Source organism: Plutella xylostella, chromosome 14 (assembly GCF_932276165.1).
Source record: "Plutella xylostella chromosome 14, ilPluXylo3.1, whole genome shotgun sequence".
NCBI lineage: Eukaryota > Metazoa > Arthropoda > Insecta > Lepidoptera > Plutellidae > Plutella > Plutella xylostella.
Genome location: NC_063994.1, coordinates 7,310,556 through 7,327,743, shown reverse-complemented (window position 1 = coordinate 7,327,743; position 17,188 = coordinate 7,310,556). Strand labels below are relative to the sequence as shown.

Genomic DNA, 17,188 nt, shown 5'->3' with positions numbered 1-17,188 from the left:
TTACTTATCCTATATTTTACTTAACTAAGGGTTGCAGAATTTGATGCACTATTTTTAGCTTTACAATTAACTTTTTCTTACTTTTAATCAATTTAATCAATTTAATACACTTTACTTAATATCTAGCGTTAAGCAGAGAGAATTTGATCCCTAAATAACATGTGAAAAATGGAGAGGACTGGATTTGGGAGGTGAGAAGTGTACTTACCAACGCATCGCTGCCTCAACACTCGAGCAAAAACACTAATGCACTTATGGATACCCGTTTCTCGACGTATTTGTTTGGTTCTTGGAATAGCCGTTTAATAGCGAATCGCGACGTAATTTCACCTTTTTAGGTAAGCAAAATTTGATGCTCGAACCGACAGATGCGAAACACGCGCTGCTAATATTTAGCGACTATCCTACCGGCTGCGCCAGTCAAATTGCGGGTCCGCGCTATTAGGTTTTTAAAAACTAAAATTAAAGGCGAGCATAACCGTTCCGATTTGAGGTCCGTTTAATACTGACTCATACAATGACATAGTCTTAACACTAAGAGTGGCCTACGTGACCAATCTGCTGATACATCACTCTACACTCCATACAGTTGATGCTTTACAAAGTTGGAGGTTCGTGGAATGATCCATCAGCATCCTGGCTGATGCAATAACAATATAATATGTTGCAATGCTTACAGTATCTCTGTTTATGTTTATATTTAAAGTTCCAGAAAGTTCTAAGGGTGAGATACTTGGGGGTACATAACTAAGTTTAACTTTTAAAGTATAGAATTTTGAGATATAACAGAAGATAACTTTAAGCAATTCAAATCTTTAACATAATGAAAGACTTTAACAGTAAATATTAAGTAATTTAAAATTATTTATTTATTTATTTATTTATTTATTGTTTAGAAAAACCAACAGCGTTTCACAAAATATAGTCTTAATTAGGTAAGTATTCTTAAATAAGGCCAATAACAGGTTTCTACGAAAAATAAGTGATCTTAATTACATGATAGCAAGCAAACAAACATATTTTTTAAAGGAAAAAAAAAAATAGTTAAATTACTCAGTTATAGTAGTAGTTACATGGATGGGGAAAACATATTATATAAGTATTTAAAAATTTAACAATGTTTAGTTAATACAAAATAAATATACTAGAGTGCTTAAGTGTGCAGTGTGTGTGTGTGTGTGTGTGTGTTTGTGTGTGTGTGTGTGTGTGTGTGTGTGTGTGTGTGTGTGTGTGTGTGTGTGTGTGTGTGTGTGTGTTTTGTTTATCTAATTAATAAGATTTTCTGTTTCCGCATAAGACAATTTTATTAGATGACATGGTAAGGTTCGTTTTATTTCGATTGTTGTCATTGGATAAATTTTAAGTTTCTTGTTTAATTTATTATATATTGTTGATGATTGACTTATGAAATGTCCTTTGGCAAACTCTGTATTACGTTCAGGTACTTTACAAACAACATCGTTTCTTCGTTTAAGCATATGCTGAGGGGAAAATGTAAGGGTTTTATGCTTTCTTAAAATAGTATGTATAATATAAATTTGGCGCGTGGTTAAAAGGTTGTGCGTATTATGCAGTTCAAAAGTTGGGAATAGCATTGGCTTAAATGTCATGACTTTTATTAGAGCCCTTTGGGCTCTTTCTACCGTTATAAAATGGGTCTTAGCTGCTCCACCCCAAACTGGTATGCAGTATGATAGGACAGATAGCGCCAGAGCTTTATAGGTAGATATTAGGAGCTTAGAATCGGCCACGTTCCTTAACTTCTTAAACACCCAGATCAGCTTTCTAACCCTATCAGATGTAATATTTATGTGCTTTTTCCAGGTGAGGTGTTGGTCAATTATTACTCCTAAATATTTAATATCGGTCACCATTTCAATTTTGTCACAGGAGCAGTTATTTTGGTTCGGGTTTTGACAAGTGTGTACTTTAATAGAAAAATCAGAATTGGGTAAAGTATTTTTGCGAATCGTGAAGGGTATAAATTTGGTTTTATTCACATTAAGAGTTAGCAAGTTTTTCCTCAGCCAGTTGCAGACGTGACTTACTCCGGCCTCAGTTGTGACTTTTAAGCTTTCCCAGGATTTATCTTGAAAAATAAGGGCAGTGTCATCGGCGTATGTGTATATATTGCAGTTTCTTAGATTGTAATTGCAGAGATCGTTTACATATATGAGAAATAAAGTGGGGCCGAGGACACTACCCTGCGGAACCCCGAACGATACTATTTTTGAGTCACTTACGCATTCGCCGAGCTTGACCTGTTGCCGACGTTCTGATAGATAGTCAGCAAAGAGCGCGTGAGGTGAACCTCTGAAACCAATGGCATAAAGCTTATCCATGAGAATAGGCATAGACACGGTGTCAAAGGCCTTTGCCAGGTCGAGAAAGACCCCTACACATTTATTGCCCCTGTCTAGGTTCGTGCTTATATCTTCGGTCAAAGCTATAATAGCATCTTCTGTGGAGATTCCGTTTTGAAAGCCATATTGGTTTTTGGAAAGTATGTTATTCTTTATGAGAAAACCTTTGAGCCGGTTATTAACTAATTTTTCCAGTATCTTAGATAGCACGGGGAGCACTGAGATGGGCCGGTAATTATTTAAGTCATCTCTACTCCCGCCCTTATGGATAGGTGTGACAATAGCTCTTTTGAATATGGATGGGAACTTTCCATTTTCGAAGCAGAGGTTGCATATATGGCATATAATAGGGATTAGCAAGTGTCTGGCAGCTTTAATGAACTTCGTTGAAATGTTATCGCAGCCAGGTGCTGAGTCATTAGAGAGATTATTTATAATGGTCTCCACTTCCAGGCAGTCAACTTTATGGAGCACAAACGAGTCAACAGGAGATGTATTTATGGGGTTAGCATTAGTTGGGGATGGGATGGGGGAAGAAGTCATAATTTCATCTGCAAGGTTTTTGCCAATGTTAGAAAAGTGTTGGTTTACAAGATTAGCTGATTCTAATATGGATGATGTGATCGTTTTAAGTTTATCATTTGCACTACAATTTTTCTTTTTGTTTATATTGCATATTGACCGTATTGAATTCCAGAGTGACTTGGGGTTATTCTTTGCGTTACTTAGTGTATTCGAATCAAAGATGTTATGGAGCTTTTTAACCAGCTTATTGCAGTAATTTCTGTAGCGTGTATAAGTTATTCTTAGAATTTGGTCATCTGGATGTTTTCTTACTTTGCGGTGTAAATTATCTCGGTTTCGAATGCATCGCAATATACCGGGTGTTATCCAAGGTTGGATGCAACGTTTCCTTACAGGGACCTTAGTGACAGTCTGATTGTTTTTAATTGCTGTCGAAATATTTATCACTAGCTGTTCCGCTGCTTCGGAAGGATCCGTTGTTTTTAATATAGTTGGTAGGTTGGGTTCTATCTCAGATAACGCTTTTTTATAGTTTAATGAGATCTTTGTTTTATGTATCATCTGACGTGTAACTTTGGAGAAAAGGTTCAGTAGCACTGTAGAGTGATCAGTAGGAGAGTTGCTTAAGATTAATGATTTAGCTGACTGTGATGTTTTAATCATTACATGATCATAACACATCTTTTGTCGCGTAGGAAATTTGTGAGCCGGTAGAAGACCATGAAAAGCTAGTGTAGTTAAATAATTATGGCTGTTTCTATCTATGTTGTCTTGTTTGATATCAATGTTAACGTCACCGGTAACAATGATATTATGATAGCCACTGTAGTTGTTTAAAAGAGATGACAGAGATTGGACAAAGTCATCTGTATTTTTAATGGAAGGCGTACGATAGATACCAACCAAAACCGTGTCAGCAAGAGTTAGTACTAGACAGGAAGCATTTTTGATACATTGTTCACTAACTTTACAATTTAGAGATTTTTTTACATAAAATATGACTCCGTCACATTTATTTATTGTGTTTTTAGTATAATATGAAATATAGTTTTCATTTAGGGTAGGAATTGGTTTGTTTTTATTTAAGTGGCATTCTGTCATAACCAGTATGTCACACTCTACGTTCAGTTCAGTTAGGGTAACTTGAAATTGGTCAAAATTTTCGTAGATACTACGTATATTTTGTGTAATAATATTAAGGTGGTCCGTGGATTGTATGTTATATTGGACATCCTCCGGCCTTCTCTTAGGTACTTCAGGTGATATTTAAAGAATTTAGGTAAAATCACGTAAAGTACAACCCTTTTAGAGATGTTGTAACATATACTTACAGTGATGTCGTTTAATTACAATACAGATTGAAATTTGACGGTAAACTTAGTAGTAGCTACTGGCCGTTTTTACCCGACTGCCGAAGGAGGAGGGTAATGTTTTTTGACTGATGATGATGATGATCATCTGCGCGGGATAAGATAATACATAGTGCCATTGATGACGTCACCCTCAAGTTTATCGAAGCGAATCACCTACAACTACTGGCCCATAGAAAAAGATAAATAAAAAAATGGAAAATATGAAAGTTCGTATTTCAATAAAACAAAAAAGCTTAACGGACAAGCGAAATAACTTTTTCCATTTGTTATTATCTGTAAACAAAGACGACGGAATAACTGCGATAACAAATCCATTAGCTTAATTCAGCCTTAGCTCCATACTTTCAAGGTTTCATTTTCTTTAATCAGTCCCACTGCTCCCGAGCTGCTGAGTAATCGAATTGAGCGATCTAGTTATTATTAGCTTGCGACCCAATGCAGCACTTAGCTATGTAAATATAGGGTCGCTTATAGTGAACTTAAAGATTCAATCTGAGAAGCGAGCGGGCCTTGGAGCCACCGGACTGCATTGTAGGCCGGGGGGTGTGGCGGAATCTTTCATGTCTAAGTTTGTTTCATTTATAGCGCGTCACGTCTCATAATAAATGTACAATAAACTCATACATCTCACCAGAAATTGAAATTTGAAGATTTTTTAAAAAGGTAAGGTTAATATACAGCTAGCTTCTACTCCCTATTTGCAAAGAGCTTTTTCTATACACAACAGGCTTATTCTCAATTTGCAAAGATACATTTGTAGTGCGAGAAGAGAGTTCACTCGAGGGAAAAATTTTATCTGTCTATACAGAGTAAAATTTTATGAGTGATCATCAGATGTACGCTGAAGTTTCACTAATTTGCTGCTGATAGAAAGTTTATAAAATTCCAAGCTGTATAAAATAGAAAGATGCCTATGAAAGGAGAAAGAAGCCTATGTTTCCAGTGGTGGATTGTTGGCCAATGATGATGTAATGATGGTTTCTGTCCTCATCTCAAGCTCCTGGACTATCGCCAGTGAATCGTGTCCGTGGGAGTTACCAGATGTCTGTGCTGCGATAACATTTCAATATCTTACTCCTTGTTATATCTCTACGCTATCCGGGTACAAAGAAGAGAGATTTCAATTTCGAGTTTTATGCTGCTGTCAGAAGAAGTGGGACACTATTTTGACTGTAAAAATAATTAAAGATCCTATTTCGTCAATAGGTACTACCAATGAGGCCTTTAACATACCGATAAGGCACATGACAGCTCCGGGCATTATTGCGAAGTCAAAACGAAATAATATTTACGAAGTAATTAGTGTCAAATTCAATACTTTTTGAATCCTAAAATCATTGTCAAAACAAGTTCAAGTGTTCAAAGTAAGCAAACTAATCACATGGAACACGGCTGAACATCTCAACTGATAAAAAACGTTAGTCGTCGTCAAGACAACCTTTTTAAGCTCACGTGGAAAGCTAGTTTCATTCATAAACCTACCAAGTTCAGCAAAGTTTAGTGAAAAACAATTTTAACCCGAGCATTTTTTATTAAAGCATACATTTTTACATCACTATGTTTTTCTTGAACACATATTTGGGGATTAATAATACTTACCTTTTTACCGCGTCAAGGATTTATAAAGCGTTCACGTTTTTATTATAAAAACAATTTTCTACAGACGATTAAGTTTTTTAGTTGAAATATGGTATGGTTGCTTTTTATTAGGGATTTTAAGGTTTTTACGTCCAGCACAATATCTTGTTTTATGTTGCGGATAGAAGTAATATTTATTACTTATATGTTTTAGCCATGATGAAAATGTTATATCTGTGTAAGTAGATAATACTGGCATTGGTAATATTGGTAATCCGTATATCTGCTCTCTTAATACCTACCATATTTAAATAATTTTATGTTTTTGTGACTTAAATGTACTATATACCTATTATTATTATTAATTATAGGTAACCTACTCACCAATGAATAAAGCCATACGATACATAAAATAAAACTTTCATTTCCTGCAAGCTTTGCTTTGCCTTATAAAGTTCCCGTGATAAAACCACCAAAAAAATATAAATCACTACATGTACCTAAATTAAATATTATAAAGCTAGGTAGTAATCGCAGCTTTTAACGCCAATCCTTATTAATCCATTATACATGCGCTTCACTCATAAAGCTGCCATGTTTTTCACAAAGCCATAAATCCTTATTAAAGCCAAACCTGTATGGAGGGAAAGTTAGTTAATTTGACGGCGGCGGCGGCGGCGGTAGAGGGGAGAGGGGAGGCTTTTGGGCCCGTAATAAATACGGAACCAAAACCGCACAACCACCGTTGACTTGTGGACTCTTCCGTATTGGGCAAGCTTTATTAACCCCAAAGGAAAAAGAGGGGTGTTTGGTGAGATGTGTCTATCTGCATGTGTATCTGTATGTGGTAGCGTAGCTCAGAAACAGCTGAACCAATTTTAGTTTTGTTTTTAGGGTGATAGGTAATATTACCCTATCACCAATAACAACACGCGGGCGTGTTGTTATTGTTAGTTACTCATATTTTTGTTTGCTGATGTACCTACTTGTGGCGGACTCCTAGCCACTAGTTCAGATGATAATCAACAGATGGCGCTCGGAACTCAATACAGAGAAGATGTATGGACACGGAACAAATTACTATGAAAATCCTACATCGCGCATACGAAGTTTCTCACCTACTCTGCAATATATACGAATCCCCAACGCTAACCGTTGGGCAGCTGCCCGCCAGGCCACACCACCCGGCCTGGTCGGAGGATCCTCCCTTTGCATGGGGATGCTCTACCACCTCCAGCATCTCCATAGTGGTGACCCCGTGAAGAACATCAGCGCAGCCTTCTGAAGACCCGCAGAGCAGCCTCCACGCCATCTTCCATCGACTTTCTCTCCTCACCTCAACAGCCGTGCAGCAGAACTCTCATTAAGCAGCCCCTGGAGCCAACCAGCCAGCATCCGGTCTCAAAGGGCATCATGACCACCAGCATGCAGCGAACGCGCAGGCCTGGTCACACCCTCGACCCACACCAGCAACTTGGCACAGCACCACTGCACTTCGGCCGGTCAGCAAGCAGAGCTATCCTCTCCTGGTCGACGCAGCACTCTGCCACCATGCTCCACTGCAGGCTCATCCCGACTCACCGTGGACATCGCCACTGCAGCATCACCCCGACTCACTGGGGACTCCTCACCGCACTCACAGTCCCGACTCACTGCGGACTACGCGGCACTGGCTGGCAATCAAGACTCTCGGCTGCACTGAAGACTATCGCCCTCCGGTCTCGGTGGGGGAGTGATGTGGCGGACTCCTAGCCACTAGTTCAGATGATAATCAACAGATGGCGCTCGGAACTCAATACAGAGAAGATGTATGGACACGGAACAAATTACTATGAAAATCCTACATCGCGCATACGAAGTTTCTCACCTACTCTGCAATATATACGAATCCCCAACGCTAACCGTTGGGCAGCTGCCCGCCAAGCCACACCACCCGGCCTGGTCGGAGGATCCTCCCTTTGCATGGGGATGCTCTACCACCTCCAGCATCTCCATATACTTATTGTTTTTTTTATATGTAGGTATAATATATTCTTAATTGTGGTGGAAAGCCACAGAGATATAATAATATTGGAATTAATTACAATGAACGTAAGTTACACATAGCACATCGGTTTCCACACAATGTTTTCTTTCCGATATTTTGAAAACAAGTCCACTGCAAGGATTCCATTCGACGACAAAGATACCTTATCGAAACTCCACACACCACCAGACATTAAATGTTATCTGTTAGAGATCGCTTAAAGCGGTGAATGTGATTTATCTGTACCTTGTTAATTTTATGATAATTTTTGGTGTAAATACAAATAAAAGCCCTCTATCATAAAAACAGTTGGAGCAATATAGAACATCCGCAATTCTAATAGCGCCAAGTTAGTTTGAGTGTGTGCGGGACAATGATATATGTCGGTCTCTGTCTTACAAGCACTTTAAAACTGTCTGCACTGGAAGACACCCTTGATATATTAAGAACTATGAAAAATCTTTTACGTGACTTTGTTACAACTTCTCTTCTTTAAAACTATAGTTTTAGTTACTACCTCTACTTAAGGCTTTTTGTACACTCGCGAGATATGAAAAAAACACTTACTTACAAAATTCGGTATCCAATAGGCAAGGACTTTGTATATTTAACATCTTATACAAAGTCCTTGTCTATTGGATACTGAATTTTGTAAGTGTTTTTTTTTCAATAGATGAGGATACCTACCAAAGTTACCATAGACTAATATACATACTAATTATTAATCTATGGTAGATACTAAGCGACTAGACTCCAGCATATATTTTTAATTTAATTTCTATTCGGGATACCATTCAGTAATTCGGATTACGCTAGGCCTAGATCTAGATTTAGACTAATTTGGCTCACCATGTACGGAGCAGCCACAGTTTTAACTAGATTGCCTTTGACTGTGAACCGATGCTAATAGGTAACCTGCATAACCTGGGTATCAGAGTCGGATCCAATAATAGTTAAGTCTCATTTAGTTATCTGTGAATACAATGTGAAAGTTCAATAGGATTAACTCTTTTATAATTTTAACGACTATTTAAGTAATATTACACCATATTGAATGAGTCGAAAGGAAAAGACTAATTAGGTATTTATGTATAGAAATGCTAATACCATTTTATACAAACATGGATAATGGATATAGTAGCCAATAGGAAGTGACCCAGAGGGTCATTCTGAACAACTTTTGTCATACGGCTTTTGAAAGTTACCGAAACAAAAATCTAAGTACTTAAAACTGTAGATTTTTCAAAAGTCCCGAAACAACTGAACATGAAAGGTCGAAACGGCCAAAACAACAGCCGAAGTCGCTGTTTCCAATTTCTTTGTCATCAAAGGCTGTCCGGGGTATTTATCGAGTGCGACATGTCCAGCGTCCACGTTGCCGAATGTCCCGGGGCGGGGTTAATTGCCCCCAGCACCCCAGCAGTACCCCGGCACCCCGGCAGTACCCCGGAACCCCGGCGGTGCAAACAAATTGTGCCCCGAATGTCCCGAGGTCAATGGCCTGAGGGAACGATGCAAGGAGCTGTAAGGTCTCTCTCAGATGAAAAACTAAGTTTCACTGCGCTGCTGCGCGAGCCAACACTCTATCTCGTTTAAATAAACGTGCCGATTGCATGGCAGATCTCGTTCGTTCGTTTTTCTCTCTCGGACTTCTGAAGTACTGTGTAGTGTAGAAATAATTTTGGGAATTTGTAAGGAGAAGGTAACTTGCATATGCATGGGCTTTGATAGGTAGATGGTGGTACATAATACACTTGTGAGCAATGAAATTGTAGTAACTGGTAAGAATTAAAACGAGGTTGGCCACGGAAAACTAAGCTTTAATATAGATCCACAATAGTCTTACTTATAAGAAAAATCAAAAAACTCTTGTTGTTGTTGTTATACCGCGATGTAGAAAAGGGGATAGTGACATCTAGTGGCGGTTACAGGAACTAATACACTAAGATGCATTCAACTAATAAAAACTACAAACCAGTAAACATAATAAGTATGGCAATGGCAGGTGGAAGTTTTTCATTGCTCGTGAGTGTAATATTTTGCCAATTAGCACTATATAAATTTCAAGGTAAACGAATTATGTGTAGGTATTGTTATATATTATTGTTTGATGGGGTTCGGAGTAGGTATATTCTAGGCATATAAGTCAAAGGTTGTCTGGCAGAGATCGCTTTTAGTTAAAGGACCGCATTTTGGCACCCTAATTAAGTTGCAATTTGTAAATTTGATTATTCTTTGTTGGTGTACAAATAAAGTGTATTCTATCTGGGGGCACGGCAGTGCTATCGTGGTTATCGCGCTAAATAATTTAATTAACACGTGTTTCCATGCGATGGCCGAGTCAATATATTTATATAAAACATTAAAGATTTTTAAGATTGAGATGCGTGCGTGGATAAGACTTGGTATTACATGGATCTCACAACTTTTTACCGTAGAACAACTGAGTTACGAGACTTGGCTTTGACAAGTATTGTTTTTGATGGGATATATCTATCTATAAGTAGGTACATTATTTCACTGTCGTTTTAAACTTTAATCCAATCTCTATATTTTCCACTTTCCAAAAACCAAATACTTAATAAAAATTGGAAATGCTTTTAGGAAATTGAAAGTTACTTTCCATATTCTTTGGAAACGTTCCAAACAGGTCAGCCCGGATAAGATAAAATCATTTCATTACCTTACCAAGGTATGAAAAGTGAAGGTGTTATAGGTTACCTGTGCCTGTGTAGTTTTTTAACAATGACAAAAAATAAAGAGTAATTTCAAAAAGGGAAAGTTGGCATAATAAAGTGTGTGTGGGAAATATTTACAGGCCTTATGTAGACGTAGAACCTATGGTTATGTATTTTACATTTCCAATGTGTACACCTAATTTTCATAATGTTTACTGGCATCACGATAGCTGGATAAAGTAGCCAATGGTGCAGCCACAAATAGCCGAGAAACATTGCCCGTTTAGAAGCACCTTTAATGGAAGAAAAGCCCTGATTTTTATAAAATTCTTGCTCACAAAAATATTTTTTTTTTTAAATTATTCGCTTTGTTCACAAATTACCAACTGTTGAGTAATTTTACTTAAATGTAACAAACTGAAATTTTGAAACTTTTTTCATTTGCGTAATCTGTCTACTTTTTTGTGCCTACTGTAGAAGACACCCTCAACGAAATTTATATTGTTTTGTCACCGAATTTTGGTACACTGTTGGACATTGGACATATATTAAGTATACAGGGTGTTGCAAAATTCGTATACTAAGCCGAAACCTACATGTGCAGCATGGTATATCTAAGCCCGAAACTAAAATCAGAATTTGGAAATTCGCGAAAAAAAAAAATCGCGAATTTTCAAATTCTGATTTCAGTTTCAGGCTTAGATTTACCATGCTGCACATGTAGGTTTCGGCTTAGTATACCCTTTTTGCAACACCCTGTATATATCTTTTCCAAGGTATGCCATCGATGCGATCAGATATATGGTTGGCACCTTCCAACTTCCTTTGGTCATCGATTCTTCGACTCGAATATTAGGTATATATATACGATAGGTCCATATCATGCAATCCCTTACAAACAAGCTTCTGTAAAAATAAAATCGAAAGTACATAGCATATGATAGCTATTACGAAACAAAGATTAAATATAAATACTTAATTTACTTTAGGTGTTAATAACGTTTCTCGTACTGTACAGTCTGTTATTACTGCGAGATTTCTGTCAAGTTCCAATTCAAAGTTTTGTAACTTTGAAAATGTGTCGTTATTACACAAGTTTCCAGTTTCATAAATATATCGAAATAGGCATTTGTAAAAACTCTATTATTACATTCATTTGCAATTTAAAATTGACCTACTGTCCTATACAGGGTTTCGCAAAAAGGGTATACTAACTACTGAACATAAGTTGTTCAGAATGACCCCTTGAGTCACCCTCTTTCGGCTTAGCATACCCTTTTTGCAACAACCTGTATTACAAAGTAGAGAGCATGTATCCTAAACAAGGTGGTAAGTGAATTGACCAGCACTTTATCTGGCACTATGCGGCACCAATTAATCTACACAACTGCGGGTTTACAAGCACCAGGCGTCCGCTCGCCACGGCGGTCGCCGGCGTAATGACCACTTGAAAGGCAAATTTGAGAGTGGAAACGCTATTACCGGAAATGCGCCGCTCGCTAGTCAAGCGAGTTACTTTATTGCCATTTGGATCCACTTCTGTTGCCGAATAATCCGGCCGCAACCGACATTTGAACAAGCCCGACCTATTTCTTTTCGCTCCTTTTGTATTTTAATATTATTGAATTTTATTTAAAAGGCCCTTTTTATGCCTTGCTGGTTCAAAGGAATATAAATAACTGAAATCTTACAGAAATAGAAGTGTGGGGTTTATTCAATTTTGTAAAATATATTTTAACAGATGCGTATTCTTCTGATCTTATAAAGGCTTATTCTCACAGATTATATATATATTCTAGGCTTGGTTTTTTATAGGTGTTGCAGGTGTGTGCAGATAAAAAATGTGTCTTTGTTGGTTTTCAAATAAACGAATTTTTATTTATTATTTATTTATTATTATTTAAAAACATTGTATTATCAGGCAAGACTGTGTGACCCCAATACATTGGTTTGCATATGTTTTCATATCATCAAGATATATAAAACTGTAAAAAATCCCACGGGATGAATAAAACGCACTGTGTTTTTTTTTACATTTGCGAGAATAGCTACGTGTGAAACTTTTTATAAAGCCTGAAAGTCAGAGACACAAATGAAGGTCCGGCTAATTTTCGTGGTCCGTTAAAAGTACGTAAATGAAGCTGCGTCAAAGTTTGTTTAACGCTAAGCGTGTTTACACGGCACCCTTCACTAAATATTTACTCTGGTGCAACACTTAAACCGTTTCATCTTAAATGAGGTCAGGCTTTCAATTAACTTGTCGGTTAAACTCGAAATTAAATGAAAATTGTGTCTGGCTAAAACTGAAATTAACGCTGGCTTGAATATTTTTATCTTAATCCATGTTTCGTATCTGAAACGAATTCTGATGTATCATTACGCCCTTGCTTTTGTCCAGCGTAAAAATCACAGCCAATTGATCCAAAATACCTTGTCCTAATCTCAAGTCTTACCTAAAAACAAACTAAGAGTCTATAAAAGTTTGTAAAGGCTCTTAACATCCGAAGTAACAAACATAAATAAGTAACAAACTTAGAACATAAATAACTTAGTTCAGTGTCGCAGGGGATCGATAGTTAAGAAATCGTTTTCGCACTCATCCCAACTTGGATGGTTACTAAGATTAGTTGTTGTTGACTATAGGCTCTGGGAAACATTCTGCTGTAACTATTTAGATTCGCTTCTTCATTTGCTATAACTAGAACTTTTGTGTATTTTTTCTTAGGGTTTAGTTTATAATATATGCCACTGATGCCTGAAATAAATTAAAATTTAATTCATATTATTACTAAAAATACGGGAGTGAACTCTGCCAACACAGCCCAGATTTAAATAAATTTAGTGGAATAGCCCCTGTTTATTTAGGGTTTCGCCTATAGTGAAGTAAATTAGTTGCGGTGGTATTGATACTTTGAAGTGGATTGTTGGTGGAGGGTCTTAGTGAGGTCGTAGCTATACAACTATAAACTTATTTGGAGAAAATTTAAGTGGTTCACTGGTCAAAAACATAGGTAATTAATACTCAGCATGATATCCATTTCGCAGTCCTCTTTTGGAAAAAAAGCTCGTACTGTACTTACCTATATTATACACGACGACCGAATGGCGTAGTGGTTAGTGACCCTGACTACTGAGCCGAAGGTCCCGGGTTCGATTCCCGACTGGGGCAGATATTTGTTTAAACACAGATATTTGTTCTCGGGTCTTGGGTGTTGATATTTATATTTAGTATGTATCTATCTATGTATTTGTGTAGATATATCAGCTATTCGGTTACGCTATTTCATCATTATTCTATTACGGTAACGCTAAGGGTGCTTACATAGAGTCTGGGTTCCCTGTATCTGCCCGTACCGGTAACCTGCTCTCTATCTTTCTACGAGTGCGCTAGAACATTTCCCGGTTTTAAATCTTTAAGTTCGCATACCTAATCAAGTTACCGCCCAACAAGCAAAATGGTCGAATAAGGGCCCATTTATAGCACTTAAAATCGAATAAGTATTGATTAATGGCTGAAATTTTACTAGATTGTGCCATAAAAGTGGTACAGCTATTAATAAGCATTTTTATCTAATTTGCGCTGTAACAATGTCGAATACACATCTACTCGACCTATATTCGACCTATATAGCCCGTTTATTCGACATTTCTATAAAAGCTGCTTTATTTTATTTAACGCACACATTAGTGCTGAAAGAGAGCTTTAAGAGTTATTAATTCGCTTATTGATTGTTCAGGTTGCTATTATAGAACTATTACTCATCATTGTATTATTTGGATCTAATTTGCTGAATAAAAGATTTTATTTTACTATACTGCATCATTGTAACTCTTATAGCTTCATTAATCGACATTTCGAATAAAAGCTTTCAAATAACTGTAATAGCTCACATACTATTTGAAATGCTCTTATGGCACATTAATTCGATAAATAATTCAGTAACAGCATTTTGGTTACGTTTATACAGTTTATAGTATTTTAATGTGACAAGCAAATAAATAATTACATTGCACATTCATTTTTTTATTACGTGATAAAATGGATTACAAGTCATGGAAATTAAAAAAGAAAATTAAAACAAAGATACGGAAAAATTCAAACTAAGGTTCAAACAAAGTATTTGTCTCAAAATTCGTCAAGTGCGATGGCCGAAACGTCAAGTGGTTCCGTTGTTCCACAGAAAACAACTGAAGAAATCGTGGGCCCGGTGTCTCGGTCCATAAAACATATCCTCCCTTCTCAATTGTCTGCACAATCTTGAAAACCATTCTGGAAAAAAAGCGTGATTAGTATCTTTTCTGCTTTATTCAAGTTGTATACTTGCTTGCTTTGCAATCAATCAATCACTTTTAAATGTTTGCTATATTCTATTCTGAAAATCAATGTAATAAATTTTTCATCGTGTGAAGAAAATGAAGTTTTTTTTTATAATTATATAGTTGCTAATTTATCATTAAGTATGAAATGAAGCAAATATGAACCAATCGTTAATTAATTACATTTAATAAAATACATCAAATGACATTCACCCCAACTCGGGTTAGTCAAGCTAAGGATTTTGCATTGAGGAACCCTAAATTTATTTAATGATGGCTGCTTGTTTTGCTATAAGTGCAACATTGTAACTATTATTGCATCAAAAATCGATTAATAGTGCTGTAATAGCGATATACGAACAAACATGGCTATTATTTAATTTTTATAATTTATTTAATTAATTTTGACCATATTTACTATTTTTTAAGAAAGATTTAACGTAGCCCTTAAACATATGTTAAAGAATTCCTATTACTTTATCGATAAAGTTAAATGCGCCTAAGATTTTTCGTATACGAATGTGTAAAATGCAATAATAGAAATTGCACTAGTAATAACTCATTTAGTTATTAATGGAGACTTACTTACCTTTATGCTTTTGTAATCAGTCATTACGATAGATCAGTCACAATAATCCACAGATTTTCTTCCATATATTTTTCTGCAACAGTGTGACTAAAATTCAGCTAAATAGTGGGGAAAAAGTAATTTTGTTGCATTTATCCCACAAAAATGAAGAGTTGTAGCAACTCGACAGCTATTATTCTACTTATTAGTCGATTAATGAGCACCACATCGCTGTTACTGCACCCTTAGTGTAGAAGCTGCAACAAAATTGCTATGACAACCCTAAATTGGGTACAGTTTACTTTTACTCGACTTTTAACCTACTATATAAGCTTCTTGGTTACAATCACTCGACTTTCATAGCTCTGAATTGCTGTATAATTTGTGCCCTTTTCGCGTCGAGACAGCGCTGCCGTGACCATTATTCGACTAATTACGGGACCTTTACAGCACATATTAGCAAAACAGGAACGTGGCCGTTACCTTTATTGCACATATTTTTGCTACTTGGGCGGTACGGGTAGATACAGAGAACCTGGTTCTTTATGTAAGCACCCTAAGTTTTCTTCTGTCATCTGCATACATCACAATGTAATTTCATGATATTTTCCGCTAGAGCTTTGTAACGTAAGCGAGAAAACGTAAACATTTTTAATAGTATTCGACCAACTACCAAACTGTACATTTGTCCACTCCCATAGTTATCAGTCATCGATGAATACCTGTAAGTACCATGGTTATATGATCACATGGTGCAACTCACTTGCTTCAGCTTGAAGTTTTACAAAACTGATACTTCAGTTTAATCCAGTAACTCGACACTGAAAGCGTGAATTCTGAATAAAGTTGTGAAAATAAGGGGATTACGAAGCTCCGTTCGGGTGAAACCTATCTATTATTTGTACTCACAGAACTTTGGTTTTGAAAGCGGCTTTGTAGCGTTGAGAGAGGAATACTGAGGTAAAATATTTCACTCTTAAACCGGCCACTGACGAACGTGGCAAATGGAATAATCCAAATGGAATCAGACTGCATTATAAAAGCTATTACAGTTAAGATTAACAATATGAATAAGATGGAGTGTCAGTTCAAATAAACGTCTCGAGAAAAATAAGACTCACTGTCCAAGTGAGCTCTTATTCTGAATTAGTTCGGTTAGAAGATTTGTGACTTTACTCATTGGTACAATCCTATCGTGTTCGTATATTGTTAACCAAAGAGCGCATTCAATCCCTGTAATGAAAAGTAACTCTTCAATTCTAAACTAAAACCATTAGAATCAAAGAATAATAATCACTCACGAAAGAGCCGTCGGTCGTTCGTCTGAATTATTCAGTACCGACACAAGCCGACAGACAATCCGTTATGATTCGCAAAGTAGGTTAATACCTAAGTTTTAATCGCAGAACTCTTTGAATATTCAAATCATAGACTTACCCCCTTATTCATAAAAAAGTTACTGGACGGATTAACTATTGAACTGTTTTGTCAGTCTCTGTCAAAGAACAAATTGTTCTCTGTTAGAGAGGGATAGTTTATATATTTATTAGATTAGATTAGATTTTATAGATTAGTGGATATATTTTTCATCAATTTATTTTACATGTACGCTAGGGATTGACTCAAATTAATCGATATCATTATCGATATTTTATCTTGAATGATACCTATGAAAATAAATGCTAGCTTGCGTTTAACGTCTCGTATCAGAACCATTTTGTCAGGGCAAGGTAGGTACATATTTTAACAAATACATAAAC

The 17,188-nt window shown here is 36.5% G+C and overlaps 1 long non-coding RNA gene across 1 annotated transcript; it reads right to left on the bottom strand.

Annotated features, from left to right (window-relative positions):
* Window positions 1-14,551: 14,551 nt before the first annotated feature.
* Window positions 14,552-15,942, bottom strand: LOC125489509. The gene is made up of 2 exons (XR_007267055.1): window positions 15,450-15,942; window positions 14,552-14,813 (listed from the first exon to the last, which is right to left on the bottom strand). It is a non-coding gene; the product is annotated as an uncharacterized LOC125489509 (long non-coding RNA).
* Between the last annotated feature and the right edge of the window lie 1,246 nt (window positions 15,943-17,188).